Source organism: Kogia breviceps, chromosome 8 (genome assembly GCF_026419965.1).
Source record: "Kogia breviceps isolate mKogBre1 chromosome 8, mKogBre1 haplotype 1, whole genome shotgun sequence".
In the NCBI taxonomy this organism is placed as follows: domain Eukaryota; kingdom Metazoa; phylum Chordata; class Mammalia; order Artiodactyla; family Physeteridae; genus Kogia; species Kogia breviceps.
In genome coordinates this window covers 72,322,803-72,341,294 of record NC_081317.1, presented here as the reverse complement: position 1 = coordinate 72,341,294, position 18,492 = coordinate 72,322,803, and the positions used below count along the sequence as shown (strand labels likewise).

Sequence of the window (18,492 nt, the reverse complement as noted above, 5' to 3'; positions counted from 1 at the left end):
ACAGGTCTCAAGAACTTGCTCACCCATTATGTCAACTCCCACAGACATACTGCACACCTATTTTTAATTCATCCCATAAACAACACAGAAGACTTTCTACAAGAAGAATACACACTTCATGGAGTTGTCCTTTTAAACGGGGGTTTGTTTTAACTTAAAATGATAATACCAAGGAACTGCCAGTTGACTAGACATGTAACAACATCCCAATTATGTTTCAAATCTTCCCAAGAGTAACCTAATTTGGGTAGGATTCCTGTGTTTTTCTATATCATCTCCTTATACACCTCTGATGAAGTTAGTAGATGCAACTGAGAATGGAATACACAAAATCAAGCCTGGTTTCCCTGCCCTAATCTTTTATACTGAAAGAAACCTGACTGAATAAAATGCTTCATCAATGGCAGCCAATTTTGACTACACAGTACTTCAAAAATGTCATCAAGAGATTAAGTTTAACATTTGTTTAAAAAAAGAAAAATAAAACAAAAGGCTAGGTTTCCTCCCTCCCCGATTTCCCTGGCATTTAGAAGAGATAAGTCCACAAATGAACAGCTGAGCTACATAATGTACAGTTCTAACTGGGCAGCTTCTAAAAAAAAAAAATAAAAGGACTCCTTCCAACCCCAGTTAATGTACTTGATATAAAGAGAAAATGTTTCTGCAACAAATACATTTCAGGCTTGATGTTTTACAGAGTAACTAATGAAGGCTCCAGCCACAGGAAAAAAAATTATTTTCCAGCATATTAAATGTTTTGACTCACCATTTAACAGAAGTACAAGTAAAATGAAAATGCAAATGAAATGTATACATATTTATGACTTTACCAAGGTATGACAAGGCCACCTTTGGCTTCTGGCTTTATTAACCAGGAAGAGAAGCCTGGAAAACCACCATACATTTGTATTTCTATTCAAATAGTTCTCTCTGCCCAAGCACTGGTTGGAGCAAAGTATTAATTCTGAGTCCAGGGACATACATATATAAGCCAAGAGAATCACAGTGAATGGATGAAAATGGACATCGTCTCCCTAATTATCTGCTTGGACAAGAAGATATAAAAATATAAATACTAGGACTTCCCTGGTGGCGCAGTGGTTGCGAGTCTGCCTGCCGGTGCAGGGGATGCGGGTTCATGTCCCGGTCAGGGGGGATCCCGCATGCCGCGGAGCGGCTGGGCCCGTGAGCCATGGCCGCTGGGCCTGTGCGTCCGGAGCCTGTGCTCTGCGAAGGGAGAGGCCACAGCAGTGAGAGGCCCGCGTACCGCAAAAAAGACAAAAATAATAATAATAAAAAATACTAAACAATGTTAAAATGTGACAATTTATTAATTACTAGTAAACAGAAATTTTCTGTTAACCTCTATGATTTCTAGAAGTCAAAAATGCACTTTCACCATAGAACCCCTAGCAAAACCTTGAGTAAGAACCTTCTTAAGAATTCCACGTTAGCCCTGGTCCTCCTGCTAAACATCTGTTAGACCATGAGCAAGTCAATTCACCTCTCCAAGCCTCAGCTGTCTTACTCATAAAAGGTGCGAGTTTCTGAACTAGTTAATATTTGAATTCTTTATCAGAAAGAAATCTATGTCAATCCCCAATGGCTGAATCTGTTAATAACATTTAATTATTTGTCAGCATACTTCTAAAGGTAAAAACACTACTTTTGTGCATATAGGATGGAGGGGTGGAAAGAGAAGAGGATTCTTAAAGGGAACAGAAACTAGGTTGGTTTTGTTAATTAGGTTCCCCCTCTGAAACCACAAGCCAGTATTAGCACCTGCTGAAATCTACCCAAATAAAAGAGTGGTTGGTTTCATCTCAAGACATACTCTTTCAGAAAATGGCACAAGTCAATTTCTAGGAATGTATATTTCAGCCAGTTACACATTACTAACAACTAAAGGAGCAGGGGGAGCAAGCAAAAGAGCATGACATAGATGATGTGAGTCTACTGTCTACACAGAGAAATAAAAACTCTTCTTTATATGATGTATTCAGGAAGGAGAGACACAATGGGTACCTGCACCTGCCAGCTTCAGGAGGCATACCTCTTGTAGGTAAATTACCTTGTGGGTCAGCAGATGCTGGGAATTTACATGATAAGATGCTTTCTATGTTTTACAGCATGTGTTTTCCTTATGAGTGATTTCATTCCCTCCTTCACTCAGCAACTCGTCATTAACTACTTATTGTATGCAAACCCCAAAGCCAAATAAATAAATAAATAAATAAACAAAGGTATGAGTTGACTGTCTGGAATATTCAGGTGAATCTTGACATTTATTTTAGAGTAGTTCAGCCCCTGAGAATATTTCCAAATCAAAAAATAATACTAAACAATACAGATGCTAAGCTAAAGTGCACTTGGAATTTTCTTTCCCTTCATTAAGTGGTATGCGATGAAGAGGAACGGGGGAGTAAACTAGAATACACCTGGAATAGGTTATTCGCTAAATCCCTTAGTTAATACAGGGTGAAAAATTTCTCTTTCCCCTAGAGAAAAATGATACCACTGGATTACAAATATATTGATAAGCATTATAGAATAAAACTAGAAAGAGAAAAATAATACAAACCTCTTGTTTTATATGTGGGAGACGTGAGGCTCAAAGGTGGTAGAATTTGGTCCAGGTTATACAGCCAAATATAGTGCCAGAACTAGAACCCAGGTCACCAGCAGGCATGCTTAACAGTCTCTGGTGTATTGCATGTATTGTATCCCATGATGTGTCCTCATTGCTATCACAAGTGGTACGATGGCATAATCCACAAAGCAAAGGACTAGACATCAGGAGCTGAGCTCTAGTCCTGTAAGCTACTAGCTTAGACATACTATAGAAAACTCTAATCACTTGTCTAAACCTCAGTTTCCCCATCTGTTGAAATGTGAACAGTAATTCACAGTAAGACAGTACAGACCACAGTAAATGCAGAAGTCTGGCCATTGTAAAAACCTTATACAAGTACAGAACTAACACTGGGTGATGATAGTGGTGGTGGTGGTGATATCACCACCTGAAATGGTGGTGAAACCCAGCTTCAACTCTAATTCCAGCCACTTGTTACCTTGGTAAGTCATTGAACTTGTGAGCCTCACATTCCTCCTGTGAATATGTGGTTAATAATCTTTGCCCTGCCTCCCTCAGAAATGGACAGAATTAAATGCTTTTCAGAGAGTACTAAAAATCAATTACAAATAGCAAGGCATTGATGCAAACGTAAGGTATTACCAAATCCCTCTAGTGTTAATTTGGACAAAAATGTAACACGGTTTTATTATTTATTTTTTTAAGTTTTCCTCCTCAACTAAGACATCATCATGCATTCAGTAGACTTACCAGCTTTCTCATCAGTCTTCCTAAGCCTCCAAAGAACGCACCATTTCCCTAAGCTCAGAGATCATGTTTGCTGCTTACTCAACTTCCCACTGGCGTGGACTTGACTAAGAAAGGTTTTTTTCTAGGGCCTCCTTTCGACTGGAAACGCTCTTGACAAAAGCTTCCATGAACACTATTCTACTTCATCACGTTAGAGGGGTAATGAATCCAACCCTTTGGCTTTTCTCCACTCCTAACAACTGCAGAACACTTCAGCCTTTACATAAAATGAGACAGAAGTCCGGGTGGATGCTTTTCACGGGAGGGGCAACAAGGGTTATGCAAACCCACGCTCAGTAGTATTGATGGGGAGACTGCTGCTTCTTTGCAGGAGAATAGCACATTCTTAGGCCCAACCGGTCCCTCGAGGGTCATTCACCTTAGAGCTAGGGGCTCTGGCAGGCTGAGAATGTCATAGAAAAATAGTAAGGGCGGGGGCCGGTATTTTGGGTCTGCAATACGCTGCCTTTAACAAGGCATCAGAGTAACTAGCATTTCCTTGCTGAAAACCCTGATTTCAGTTGATCAGAAGAAAGAATTCATCAGCCTATCCAAACAACTTCTCTGGAACAGGTTTCTATCCAACCACGCTGGGCACCAGAGACAAGTGAGCCGCGGGTGGGGGTTGGTAAGAACTGACAACAGGCTCATCTGCATAGATGAACGATAAGCAGACATTTGTTGTCTGCTGTTTTGGTGACTCCTGGCACCGGTGTGGCAAATCAAACCCTGGCATTCTCCCTCTCCGGTGCCCCACACTCCCACCCCCCTCCCCAGCTGCTGAAGCGTCACGTTGACGGGGCTAGGGGAGAAAAGCAGGAGAAATGCAGAAGTCGGTTGCTGCATTTAGGCTGGAACCATACCGCACCTGTTCAAGCCGGCTCCGGCGCCAAAAATGACCAAACACTGACTCGCAAGCCCCTCTTGAGATCCCAGGGGCGCCTAACAAGTTTTCCGCTGTTTAATACCGGGGAAGGGTGGTGGGAGATCAATCTTTCTGCAGCCAAACTCAGCTGGCTCTCATTAAAGGGAAGGGGGCTCCTGCTTAAGTGAACCCAGAGTGATCCCCGAGTGTCACTGCGGCTCCGGGGATCCGGGTGGTGAGCGGGTGGGTGCCCGCGGGGAGCGCGCAGCCGTGGCCCGGGGGAATGAAGGTCCCGCTTCGGTGGCCACACGCACCCCCTACTCCCTACCTCCAGCACAAGGCGGACAAAGTGAGAGCGTCGAGAGACCTCCAGGATTCATCCGAGACTCAGAGCCCCCAAGCTCGAGCCCAGAAAGAGGGTCGCGGGAGGAGAGGCCGGGGACGCGCAGGAAACTTACCTCACCCGGACAGCATTCGGGCGCCTCCGGTGTCGAGACCAGTTGCGCCACAGTCTGCAAGTTATCGGGACGTTGTCGCTTCCCCCGGGCGAAAGGAGAGCAGTGCAGGCGAGGGGCGGGAGGGGCGGAGGGTTGGCGGGGCGGGGCCCGGGCGCAGCTCGAGGAGCGGGCAGGTGCCGGGGCCCGAGCCGCGGGGCCAAACTCGCCCCCGACGCGCCTCGGCGGGGGCGCGCGGCTGCGAGTGTGCAATGCGTGCGCGCCGCAGCGGGTGTGTGTCCCCGCTTTCCCCTTCCTTCCCCGCCGGTCCTCCGGCCAGACTGAGCTGCGAGCGGCCGCCAAAGCCCCCGCCGCTGCGAGCGGCTCCACAGCCGGGCGCGCTCTGGCCGCGGCGCGTTCGGGGTCGGGGGCTGGGGGCCGGGGGCCTGGGGTCGGGGAGCAGGGCGCCCCCGGGCTCGGGCGCGGATCCCGGTGCAGAGAGCGAAGCGCGGAGACACAGCGGGCTGCGCGGCGGCGGCGGCGGCGGCGGCCGCGGCTCCGGGAGGCTGCAGGCCCCGCCCGTCGGCCGCCCAGGCTCTTCCCCTTTTCTCTCCACCCCCTCGCTCCATCCCCGCACGCCCTGCATGGAAGGCAGAAGGGTTTGCAGCAGAGGCGGCGGGAGCCTCCGCTGCAGTCGGACTGGGCGTCCGAGTCGATGCTTGGGGACAAGGCGCTCCGTCCCTACGCCGCGTGCCTAAGACGGAGAGCGGGGCTGGGGCGGGCCCCTCGATCTGGCCGGTTCCTCCGGGGCTCCAGGGCTAGCCAAGGGCTTCCTGGCGGTGCTCAAAGTCTTGTAGCCCCGGAAAACAGGGCTGTTAGGATAGGGCTCCCCGCTTCTTCAGCAACACCTGGTCGCCTGCCCTCTGGAACTCTGCTTGTGTCGAACCCGCACTTAAGCACAGGTGTCCCCTTCACCAGGAAGGGACAGGCTAGTCTGAGGACAGCAGGTGTTCCCAGGAAGTAAGACCTACCAAACAGGTAGAAGTGGGTAGGCGAGGGGTCTTGGGAGAGAGAAGGTTGGAGGGACGTTAAGCACGGATAGGCAGGCGGTGATGGGGGTTCGGGCTAAATCTTACTGATAGCACTGAGTGGGCGTGGGGCCCTGGTAATCTCACCTGACGCCAGCCTAGCTGCGGAGAGGGCACGGGCCAGGTCTAAAGGACTCTCTTGCGGGGGGTGTGGGGGGGGAATGCTATCATGGAAGCTATAGCTAAATTCCTAAATTGGAACCGAAAAGGGAGCGGATCTCTCCCAGCTGAATCAAAGCAAGTGGTATTTCTCACCCTCACCCCTAACTCTCACCTTACCCTTATTTAAAAAACAAACGAACACTCTCATGAGAAATGTGGGGTACATCCTGTCCGAGCAAAGCCAACATTTCATGGTCCTTATCCTCAAATACCACCGGCTTGGCAAGCCAAAATGAATTTGTTTGAAAGGATACTCCGTTGGTTCTCAGCAAATGAAAACCCTCTTTTACAGTTTTGAAATCCTTTTTTTACCTCCACCTCCCACATCAGCTCAGAATGGAGTGCAATAATTCCTTGGTAACACATATCTGTTAGACTGTTTTTCCAGCATACTTCTTCCAGATGTGTCTAGCCATCACTGGGAGTTTTAGGGCATCACTTTTTTTCTTTGTTTTGGGGGGTTTTTTGGCATCGCCTATTTAGGACCCTGTGACTCGTGTCTGGTTTATCTTAGCATCCGAGGTTCTTCAAAGCTCAGAGCAAGAACACAAGTCTAGTCCAGCATGCTCACTTTACAGAAGTAAAAACTGAGACCCAAAGACATTAAGTGACCAAAGCGTGAGAACATAGGTTCCATGACTCCCAGAAACACTGGACTAACAAAGTTCAATTGGGGGTCTAATGAGAGACAGGTGGAGGAAAGAGAAACAGATCAAAGAACACTTCATCTGCCTGGTGTGAATCACTGTGCAGAGGGCAGCAGCACACTGCCGTAAGTAGCAGACTGCCTGGGATCTGCGGATGGTAATCCCAGTCTCTTCCCTGCTTCTCAGACGTTTGCTCTGAAATCCAAGGAGTAGAAAACAAACCTGCTTCCCAGAGAGGTAGTGATAAGTGAAAATGCAAAGTCAGTTCTCAATATTTCCTGGGAATGCAGAGGAGGTGAAAACAGGTGAAACCAAACTTAAAACACAGTGGATCAGGGGTGGTCAGACATGCTACATACAAATGGATGCATACACGTGTATACACACTCGCCCTTTTTCATTAAGAGCCAGTTTGATTCCCTTCTGTAAAGCACAGATGCCAACAGGCTTCAGTTTCCAGAAAGAAGTCACAAAGCAGACTCCCCCCTGGCTAGAGAGCTAACTCTTATTAAACAGGATTCTAAGGAAATCTGCCAAGAGCCTTAAGATCATCATTACTGTAAATTAATTAATGGAACAAGGGACCACATACCATGAGACCTGATATTTCTCCTTGATTCTATCTCGAAATCTATCAACAGGAATTTGGGAAAGTCACCTTCTATTGGAAATAAAACAGTATCATTACCATTAGCAATAGTGGCTTGGCCATAAAATCTGGAAATATTTAAAAATCAGGTAATGCTTATCTAATTGTTTTACTTGATTTCGAGTATAATTTCTCCAATTGATTTCAGATCTTAGTCCAAAATCTTAATAATGCTATGTAATACTCCCCTATGAGAAACATGCATAGATTTCTTATGGTAGATTTGATAGCATTAATGGCTCCAATTAATGACCTTCCTTTATCCAGGTCCTTTCCTTCTAACTTTGTAGTCTCCTCCCACTCCGTGCTCACCCACATGATTTACTTGGGTCAGTGGAACAATAGCAGACTTGATGTAACTGAAGGTTTGAAAAATGTTTGTGCAACAAAGAAATACCACTACACATCTATTAAATTTTCCAAAATCCAGAACACTGACAACACCAAATGCTGGCGAGGATGTGGAGTAACAGGAACTCTCATTCATTGCTGAAGGGAATGCAAAATGGAATGGCCAATTTGAACAAGTTTTTCAGTTTCTCACGAAACAAAATATACTCTTACCAGGTGATTTGGCAATCATCCTCCTTAGTATATACCCTAAGTAGCTGAAAATTTATGTCCCTACAAAAACCTGCATGTGGATGTTTATAGCATCTTTATTCATAATTGCCAAAACTTGGAAGCAACCAAGGTGTCCTTCAGTAGGTGAATGGTTAAGTTGTGGTAAAACGGAATACTATTCAGTGCTAAAAACAAAAAAGCAAACAAACAAAAAAGAGCTATCAAGCCATGAAAACACATGGAAGAAACTTAAATGCATATTACTAAGTGAAAGAAGCCAATCTGAAAAGTCTGAATATGGTATGATTCCAACTATATGATATTCTGGAAAAGGCAAAACTATGGAGACAGTACAAAGATCAGTGGCTGTTAAGAGTTGGGGGGACGGAGGGATGAATAGGGAGAGCACATAGTATTTTTAGGGCAGTGAAACTACTCTGTACGATACTATAATGATGAAGACATGTCATTATACATTTGTCCGAAACCTTAAAATGTACATCAAGAGTGAACCCTGATGTAAACCGTGGTCTGTGGTGATAATGATGGTGTCAGTGTAGGTTCATCAGGTGTAGCAAATGTGCCCTCAGGTGGGGCATGTTCATAATGGGAAGGCTATGCATGTGCTGGGCCAGGAGGTGTATGAGAAATATCTGTACCTTCCCCTCAATTTTGCTGTGAACCAAAAAGTGCTCTAAAGAATAAAGTCTATTTTTTTAAAATTGTGTGCATTTCTGTTTCTGTTCTTAGAATTCTGCCATCACCAGGAGAACAAGCCCCCTGGAGGATGAAAGACCCTGTGGAGCAGAGCTGAGTCATTGCAGCTGAGGTCATTCTTGACCAGCCAGCCCTCAGCTGACTGCAGAGGTACAAACAAGTTCAAATGAGATCTGCCAGGCTTGGTCTGTATCAGCCAAACCTCCCACCCAGCTCACAGTTTCGTGAGAAATACTACACGGTTGCTGTTTTCAGTCACGGCTTCAATTAATTATCTATTGCTGCATAACACACCACCCCAAAACTCGTAGCCAAAAACAACCACCTATTTCCTATTTCCCATTTCTCATGAGTCTGTGAGTCAACTGGGCTCGGCTGGGCATTGGCTAGGGTCACTCAGTTGGTTGCATTTAGGTGGCCGCTGGCAACCGGACCAAAGGGGAAGGTCTGAGAAGGCTTCACTCACACAGTTACCTCCATCTGCCTCTCTCCGACCTTTCTCTTTCCACGTGGTTAGCTTGGACTTCCTCATGCCATGTGGTCCTTTAAGCCTTGTCAGACTTCTTGCATGGCAGCTAGCTTCTCAGAGGGAGGAACTGGAAACTGCCAGTCCTCTTAAGAACTAAGCTGGGAGGTTCTAGAACATTACTTCCACTTCATTCTATTGGTCAAAGCAGTCACAGGACCAACCAAATTCAAGAGGAGAGGAAATAGACTCTAACTTTTGATTTGAGGGGCAGCATGTATGTACAGGAATTAAAGTGCCTTATCACAGCCATTTTGGGGAGACTACCTCACCTCCTAAGTTTTGGAGTGGTTTGTTCTTTTAAGCTCTGGAACTTTGGATTAGTTACAAATCCTTTCTGGACCTTTCTATGAAATGAAGGAGGTTGAGTTTCTCTATATTGCTAACGCCTATTTAACTTTTCTTTGGTGATGTCTCAAAGGCAAACTGAAGTCCAATAAATATCTAAAAAGGAGTTGCCAGAGGGAATTTGGGGCACATTGGTCAACCCTGGGTACTTTTAGCAGTTCATCTGTTAATTATTTTTCAAGAAAAATTTCTCAAGATGCCCCATGAAAGGCATGCACTGCCTCCATGGACATCAAACAGTAAAGTAGAGGATGCATCCATCCTGACTCCTCAAGGATCATCTTTCATAGCATTGCCTTGTCTTCACTTTCTAGAAATTTGATTTGTAAGCAGATAAGAAAAGTTAAATGCTTAGCTGACTCCCCTATATAACTTGAGATGCTCATTTCAGAGGGTGTGTTTACCCGGGGGACCTTATGCTCTCTAATTTCAGGTTTGCTCTTAAAATTAGCAAAGACTTGAGGACCTCACCTTCAATTCCCTTCCATCTCTTCTTTCTCCCTGTACCATCTTCCCTTCCTCTAGCTATGCTTTCTTTTCCTGCTGCATCCTTTCTTCCTTAACCCTATAGCACTGAACTAGGAGTCCTAGGTCTGCTTAGGACTGTCCCTGCAACAGTGAAGTCTGCATTCTCTCTTGGCTTCATATTTCTTGGATTCAGATTCATGTCTGTATCATGAGATGCTCTGAAAGGTCACAAGCCTGACAGTCTATGATCCTTAGATGCTTCTGAAATACATACAGTGGCAAGGCTTGGAGGGGGCTGAATATTAAGGACTCAGAACCCTTTAGAAGGGGTACACATGTGTCTCAACCCTTCTCAAGCAATTCCCAGCACCTCAGTACTTTTCCCTAAGGTTTCTGTTTGTTTGTTTGTTTTTAATTAGAAAACATGCAACTCTACCAGCTACAAGCCCTATCTATTTAACTCATTACTCTTTACCCAGAGGTTGGTATCATCCTAGCTCTCAAGACCAGCTGATGTTTCATATCCGTTAGCCAGAAACAGTATGAAAACTGGAGGCCCAGTGTTAGCAGGCATTCAGGTCTGACCCTAAAAATGTTTCCCCAAATACCTGGTAACTCATCTAAGAAATATGAAAAAGAGCTAAGAAAGATTTCTGTAACAAATTTATACCAAAATACAAAATTATATGCATTGAGATTACAATTATGTGGAAAAACATGCGCATGAACAGCTCCTGAAAGAAAACAATTAAAAATTAAGGTGGGGCTTCCCTGGTGGCGCAGTGGTTGCGAGTCTGCCTGTCGATGCAGGGGACATGGGTTCGTGCCCCGGTCCGGGAAGATCCCACATGCCGCGGAGCGGCTGGGCCCGTGAGCCATGGCCGCTGAGCCTGCGCGTCTGGAGCCTGTGCTCCGCAACGAGAGAGGCCACAGCAGTGAGAGGCCCGCGTACCGCAAAAAAAAAAAAAAAAAAAAAAAAAAAAAAAAAAATTAAGGTGCTTGTGCTAGGGTAGGGGAATTCTAAGATTAAAAAAGTTTCGATGTTATGTTGTTTTTACATTTAAAAAATGCATATGCCATTACAACTTCTAATTTCTGTTGGCCTGTGCAACCTGTTTTCTGTTGAGTTCAGTTACTCCTTTTCTCTTCAATGGTTTTTTCTTGTTAAAAACAGACTCACATGCACACCTTTTCTAGGTGAATGTTCACCTTGCTCAGAAGTTACAAATACAACGTAAACTTAAGTGTTTGATTTGAAGACTGAACAAGAAAGAGAATATCAGAATGAAGGGAAGAAAGAAGAAAAAATAGAGAATTGGTAGGATGGCACAGAGAACCAAGCGGCATTTAAGAAAGCATCCTTTTCCTCCAGGTTGTCCATTTTATTGGCATAGAGTTGCTTGTAGTAATCTCTCATAATCTTTTGTATTTCTACAGTGTCCGTTGTTACTTTTCCTTTTTCATTTCTAATTCTATTGATTTGAGTCTTGCCCCTTTTTTCTTTTTTTTTTTTTTAACATCTTTCTTTGAGTATAACTGTTTTACAATAGTGTGTTAGTTTCTTCCTTACAACAAAGTGAATCAGTTATACATATGTTCCCATATCTCTTCCCTCTTGCGTCTCCCTCCCTCCCACCCTCCCTATCCCACCCCTCTAGGTGGTCACAAAGCACAGAGGTGAACTCCCTGTGCTGTGCGGCAGCTTCCCACTAGCTATCTAATTTACATTTGGTACTGTGTATATGTCCCTGCCACTCTCTCACATCGTCACAGCTTACCCTTCCCCCTCCCCATATCCTCAAGTCCATGCTCTAGTAGGTCTGTGTTTTATTCCCGTCCTAGCACTAATCTCTTCATGGCATTTTTTCCCCTTAGATTCCATATATATGTGTTAGCATACGGTATTTGTTTTTCTCCTTCTGACTTACTTCACTCTGTATGACAGACTCCAGGTCCATCCACCTCACTACAAATAACTCAGTTTCATTCCTTTTTATGGCTGAGTAATATTCCATTGTATATATGTGCCACATCTTCTTTATCCATTCATCTGTTGATGGACACTTAGGTTGCTTCCATGTCCTGGCTATCATAAATAGAGCTGCAATAAACATTTTGGTACATGACTCTTTTTGAATTATGGTTTTCTCAGGGTATATGCCTAGTAGTGGGATTGCAGGGTCATATGGTAGTTCTATTTGTAGTTTTTTAAGGAACCTCCATACTGTTCTCCATAGTGGCTGTATCAATTTACATTCCCACCAGCAGTGCAAGAGGGTTCCCTTTTCTCCACACCCTCTCCAGCATTTATTGTTTCTAGAGTTTTTGATGATGGCCAATCTGACCGGTGTGAGATGATATCTCATTGTAGTTTTGATTTGCATTTCTCTAATGATTAATGATGTTGAGCATTCTTTCATGTGTTTGTTGGCAATCTGTATATCTTCTCTGGAGAAATGTCTATTTAGTTCTGCCCATTTTTGGACTGGGTTGTTTGTTTTTTTGTTATTGAGCTGCATGAGTTGCTTATAAATTTTGGATATTAATCCTTTGTCAGTTGCTTCATTTGCAACTATTTTCTCCCATTCTGAGGGTTGTCTTTTGGTCTTGTTTATGGTATCCTTTGCTGTACAAAAGCTTTTAAGTTTCATTAGATCCCATTTGTATTTTTGTTTTTATTTCCATTTCTCTAGGAGATGGGTCAAAAAGGATCTTGCTGTGATTTATGTCATAGAGTGTTCTGCCTATGTTTTCCTCTAAGAGTTTGATAGTGTCTGGCCTTACATTTAGGTCTTTAACCCATTTTGAGTTTATTTTTGTGTGTGGTGTTAGGGAGTGTTCTAATTTCATACTTTTACAGGTAGCTGTCCAGTTTTCCCAGCACCACTTATTGAAGAGGCTGTCTTTTCTCCACTGTATATCCTTCCCTCCTTTATCAAAGATAAGGTGACCATATGTGTGTGGGTTTATCTCTGGTCTTTCTATCCTGTTCCATTGATCTATATTTCTGTTTTTGTGCCAGTACCATACTATCTTGATTACTGTAGCCTTGTACTATAGTCTGAAGTCAGGGAGCCTGATTCCTCCAGCTCCATTTTTCATTCTCAAGATTGCTTTGGCTATTCGGGGTCTTTTGTGTTTCCATACAAATTGTGAAATTTTTTGTTCTAGTTCTGTAAAAAATGCCAGTGGCAATTTGATAGCGATTGCATTGAATCTGTAGATTGCTTTGGGTAATAGAGTCATTTTCACAATGTTGATTCTTCCAATCCAAGAACATGGTATATTTCTCCACCTATTTGTATCATCTTTAATTTCTTTCACCAGTGTCTTATAGTTTTCTGCATACAGGTCTTTTGTCTCCTTAGGTAGGTTTATTCCTAGATATTTTATTCTTTTTGTTGCAATGGTAAATGGGAGTGTTTTCTTAATTTCACTCTCAGATTTTTCATCATTAGTGTATAAGAATGCCAGAGATTCCTGTGCATTAATTTTGTATCCTGCTACTTTACCAAATTCATTGATTAGCTCTAGTAGTTTTCTGGTAGCATCCTTAGGATTCTCTATGTATAGTATCATGTCATCTGCAAACAGTGACAGCTTTACTTCTTTTCCTATTTGGATTCCTTTTATTTCTTTTTTTTCCCTGATTGCTGTGGCTAGAACTTCCAAAACTAGGTTGAATAAGAGTGGTGAGAATGGGCAACCTTGTCTTGTTCCTGATCTTAGTGGAAATGGTTTCAGTTTTTCACCATTGAGAACAATGCTGGCTGTGGGTTTGTCATGTATGGCCTTTATTATGTTGAGGAAAGTTCCCTCTATGCCTCCTTTCTGCAGGGTTTTTATCATAAATGGGTGTTGAATTTTGTCAAAAGCTTTCTCTGCATCTGTTGAGATGATCATATGGTTTTTCTCCTTCAGTTTGTTGATATGGTGTATCACGTTGATTGATTTGTGTATATTGAAGAATCCTTGCATTCCTGGAATAAACCTCACTTGATCATGGTGTATGATCCTTTTAATGTGCTGTTGGATTCTGTTTGCTAGTATTTTGTTGAGGATTTTTGCATCTATGTTCATCAGTGATATTGGCTTGTAGTTTTCTTTCTTTGTGACGTCTTTGTCTGGTTTTGGTATCAGGGTGATGGTGGCCTCATAGAATGAGTTTGGGAGTGTTCCTCCCTCTGCTATCTTTTGGAAGAGTTTGAGAAGGATAGGTGTTAGCTCTTCTCTAAATGTTTGATAGAATTCGCCTGTGAAGCCATCTGGTCCTGGGCTTTTATTTGTTGGAAGATTTTTAATCACAGTTTCAATTTCAGTGCTTGTGATTGGTCTGTTCATATTTTCTATTTCTTCCTGGTTCAGTCTCAGCAGCTTGTGCATTTCTAAGAATTTGTCCATTTCTTCCAGGTTGTCCATTTTATTGGCATAGAGTTGCTTGTAGTAATCTCTAATAATCTTTTGTATTTCTGCAGTGTCAGTTGTTACATCTCCTTTTTCATTTGTAATTCTATTGATTTGAGTCTTCTACCTTTTTTTCTTGATGAGTCTGGCTAATGCTTTATCAATTTTATTTATCTTCTCAAAGAACCAGCTTTTAGTTTTATTGATCTTTGCTATTGTTTCCTTCATTTCTTTTTCATTTATTTCTGATCTGATCTTTATGATTTCTTTCCTTCTGCTAAATTTGGGGGTTTTTTGTTCTTCTTTCTCTAATTGCTTTAGGTGCAAGGTTAAGTTGTTTATTCAAGATGTTTCCTGTTTCTTAAGGTAGCATTGTATTGCTATAAACTTCCCTTTTAGAGCTGCTTTTGCTGCATCCCATAGGTTTTGGGTCATCCTGTCTCCATTGTCATTTGTTTCTAAGTATTTTTTGATTTCCTCTTTGATTTTTCAGTGATCACTTCGAAACTGAGTTATTTGTAGTGAGGTGGATGGACCTGGAGTCTGTCATACAGAGTGAAGTAAGTCAGAAGGAGAAAAACAAATACCGTATGCTAACACATATATATGGAATCTAAGAAAAAAAAAATGTCATGAAGAGCCTAGGGGTAGGACGGGAATAAAACACAGCCCTACTAGAGCATGGACTTGAGGATATGGGGAAGGGGAAGGGTAAGCTGTGATGAAGTGAGAGAGTGGCATGGACATATATACACTACCAAACATAGGGTGGATAGCTAGTGGGAAGCAGCCGCATGGCACAGGGAGATCAGCTCGGTGGTTTGTGACCACCTAGAGGGGTGGGATAGGGAGGGTGGGAGGGAGGGAGACGCAAGAGGGAAGAGATATGGGAACATATGTATATGTATAACTGATTCACTTTGTTGTTAAGCAGAAACTAAGACACCATTGTAAAGCAATTATACTCCAATAAAGATGTTAAAAAATAAATAAATAAAATAAAATAAAATAAAAAAGAAAGCATCCTAAAGGCATGTAAAATTTATACACACATTTTGTATATCAAGTCTGAACTTGGGTTTTAAAGAAGCTGAAAGTCAAGGTCTTCATAAGAGAAAGAGAAACCCCTTTTTGGCTGGAGGGGCTGATTTAAAAGCTTAAAGTAGAGAAAGGAGGCAGAAATGAATCAGCAGGGATCCTCAAAACTTTGCAAAATCTATTGCAATTGTTATACCCTGAGTAACAGTGTGTCAAAATAATCTATCTAAGGTCACGAAACCCAGCCATAGAACCAGGAACAAAACCTAGGGCTGCCATCTTATCCCTGGATCAGGAGGTGGTCAGCAGAATAGGCCCTGGACTCTTCATGACTTCGCATAGGTTTTTCATGCCAAAGCCTCATTTGCCCTAAAATGTGAAACGCTCAGTTTGTGTTCTACCTCATTGAAATACTAAAACAGTTTCTCATCAATAGTGAGCACATTTGACATTAAATGGGTCACAATAAAAGAGTGATAAGAGCTTCCCTGGTGGCGCAGTGGTTGAGAGTCCGCCTGCCGATGCAGGAGACACGGGTTCGTGCCCTGGTCCGGGAGGATCCCACATGCCGCAGAGCAACTAAGCCCGTGAGCCATGGCCGCTGGGCCTGCGCGTCCGGAGCCTGTGCTCCGCAACGGGAAAGGCCACAACAGTGAGAGGCCCGCATACCGCAAAAAAAAAAAAAAAAAAAAAAAAAGAGTGATAAGTCTAGAAACAATACCAAGAAATAATGGAATCTACAAGGAAGGCTGAAACAGAAGAAAAGGTAATGAATTCAACAAAGACACTTGAGCTTCCTAAGTAGAGGCAATGGCTGCCCACCCAAGATGTCCTTGGTTTAACTGAAGCTTTCCTGCAGCCATTTCAGAAAGGGTTCAGGTGCTTACAATGAGCAAGATTAGCTCCCACCCTTTGTGGAGGGGCAGCTTCCAGGGCCAAGATGTGGAGTTTCTCAGCCTTGCTGTCTGAAGGGAGATGGTGTGAATTATGCTGATGACACAACAGATACTTGGTGAAGAGAAGCGAATGCTAACTTCAGTCAACCAGTGAAGCCCCCACTAAGATTTCTCAAGTCTTCTGTGACACCTTACCATGTGAATGAACCAGGAAGACAGTGTTGATTTTTGCTTTTATTTCTCAAAAAATTTAGGAGCTTTCTTGGACTTGGAACCATTTAGGCAGAACCTTACTAGCAAGCTTCTCCTCTTGGTAAAATTTGAATTTGAATGCTTTGCTAGCAAAATGGAGACCTTATTCTGACCACTTTAAAAAGATATAGCCTACAAGCTATCACAGAAACCTAGAATATTTTGCTGGGGTAGGAGATAGAAGAAGCAAATGTGTCAATCAGGGTATGCAAATGATGAAAGATACAACCCCCCATCCCCAATTAATGCGAACTAATATAATAAAGGTTCATTGCTTGTTCATGACACTGTTCAACATGGTTTGGTGGTGGGGTTAGCTTCCTGCAGCCATTCAGGGACCCTGCGTCCTTCCATCTTGTGGCGCCATTATCTTTAACAAGTGGCCTCCCAAATTCCTGCTGAACTGGGAGAGTGAGCAAAGGATTTAAGATGCCAGGTATGTAAGTGGTGAATATCACATCCACCCACATTCCACTGGGCAGAACTTGGTCCAGGGCCCCACCTACCAGTATGAAGCCTGGAAAGATATGTCTAAGTGCTGTGCTCAGGAAGAAGAGGAGAGCATGGGTGTTAGAGCTATATTTTCTCCCCAATGTGCTGAATTAAAGATGAATCATTCATCTTAAGTTTATTCTTGCACAGCTGTGATTGGAGGACTGGAGGGAGTCTTTGGTAGTCAGATTTATTCTCCTATGCTTGTATCCTGGTGTTTTCCCTGCATTTTTAGATAAGAAGCAGCCTGTTCTATGTGTGTAGTTTGGGATGGCATTGCTACCTTGGAAGTGTTTGTGGACATACATGGGAGCATAAAGAGTCAACAGCCTATATTGGTACAGAAAGTTGAACACTTGAAGCAAGTGTACTAAAAAGTGTCTTTCTGGAACTCTTGCCACAAGGAGAGGGCTATTGATTCCATCGTCATGGGAGAAAATGGAATCTGTGCAATCAGCTTTTGAAGTGGCTGCAACTGCAAACTCTGGAGCCTTTGGGAGGAAAAAAAAGATGAAAAGAAACATAAGTCATAGCTCTATCTGCAGTCAGCCTGTCCTGATGGCATGAGTGATTTCAGAAGAAAGAGTTATAATGAGGGAAAGAGAAAAAGGATGGGACAAGCAAGAGAAGTATACTTGTTCTTTTTAGCACAAATACTCTGTAAGGAAAAATACAGGAGTTGGTGGTACCATGGGGATTTACAGATACTTCAAGCCAGAAGGCAAAGCCACACCATGAAGATATAAGTTAGAAGAAGTTGGAGAGTTGCCCAGCTTCTTCCTACTGCATGAGACTCCTTTCTATCTTTTCCTGTGTGAAGTGGGGAGAGAGCATCACACTACAGCAAAAGACCAGGCTATGTCCTCAACAAGTTCTACTGGGTTTGTGTTTTCCACAGCTTGGGGACAATATGTATTAGGTGTGTGACCTGATTTTTTTCCCTTAATTCTAAAGCAACAAATATAAGACAGAAGCCCTCTCTCATGACCATTCTGCACACCAAAACATTTAGTGGCATGTCCTCTAGAAACTTTCAGAAGAAATGGCTAAAGAGCTTTGTTTGATATGCAGGGGCTTATTTACTGTATTATGATAAGAATAAAAGGCATAATTTGAAATTTCACATATGTTACAACCTCAAAAAGTACAAAGTCTAGTAAAATATCTTGGAGGGAAATCTGCTAAAATATTAGCTATTATTGCCTTTAGGTTAATATTATGTCTCCTTTTAAAAAAAACTCCTTGCACTACTTTTTCAAATCAGAGAAAGATAAAGAAATGAGGGAAATGTTAATGTTTGATGATGAATAAAAATTATGCATGTTTTAAAATTTTAGAAAAAATTAGAAAAGCAAAAAAGAAATAACTTAATTTTCTTCACACAGAGACCATCACCTCTAATATTTGGTATTTGCTTACTTTGCTTTAATATATTTTATACTATTTTTTAAAGGTGAAAATAACATGTGCACAGGGCAAAGGAGCTGAACAGACATTTCTCCAAAGACGGTATACAAATTGCCAATAAGTACATGAAAAGATACTCAACATTATTAGCTA

General features: G+C 42.8%; 1 protein-coding gene across 3 annotated transcripts in view; it reads right to left on the bottom strand.

Annotated features, from left to right (window-relative positions):
* The window catches only part of PIP5K1B (phosphatidylinositol-4-phosphate 5-kinase type 1 beta), a 340,838-nt gene extending 335,598 nt beyond the window's left edge, over window positions 1-5,240 (bottom strand). The window contains exon 1 of one of the 3 annotated variants that reach the window (XM_059072732.2): window positions 4,706-5,240. The gene's annotated coding sequence lies outside the window, so the exon portion shown is untranslated. The remainder of the gene's footprint in view (window positions 1-4,705) is intronic. The other 2 variants (XM_067039563.1, XM_067039564.1) reach the window with 2 other exon arrangements.
* Window positions 5,241-18,492: the final 13,252 nt, after the last annotated feature.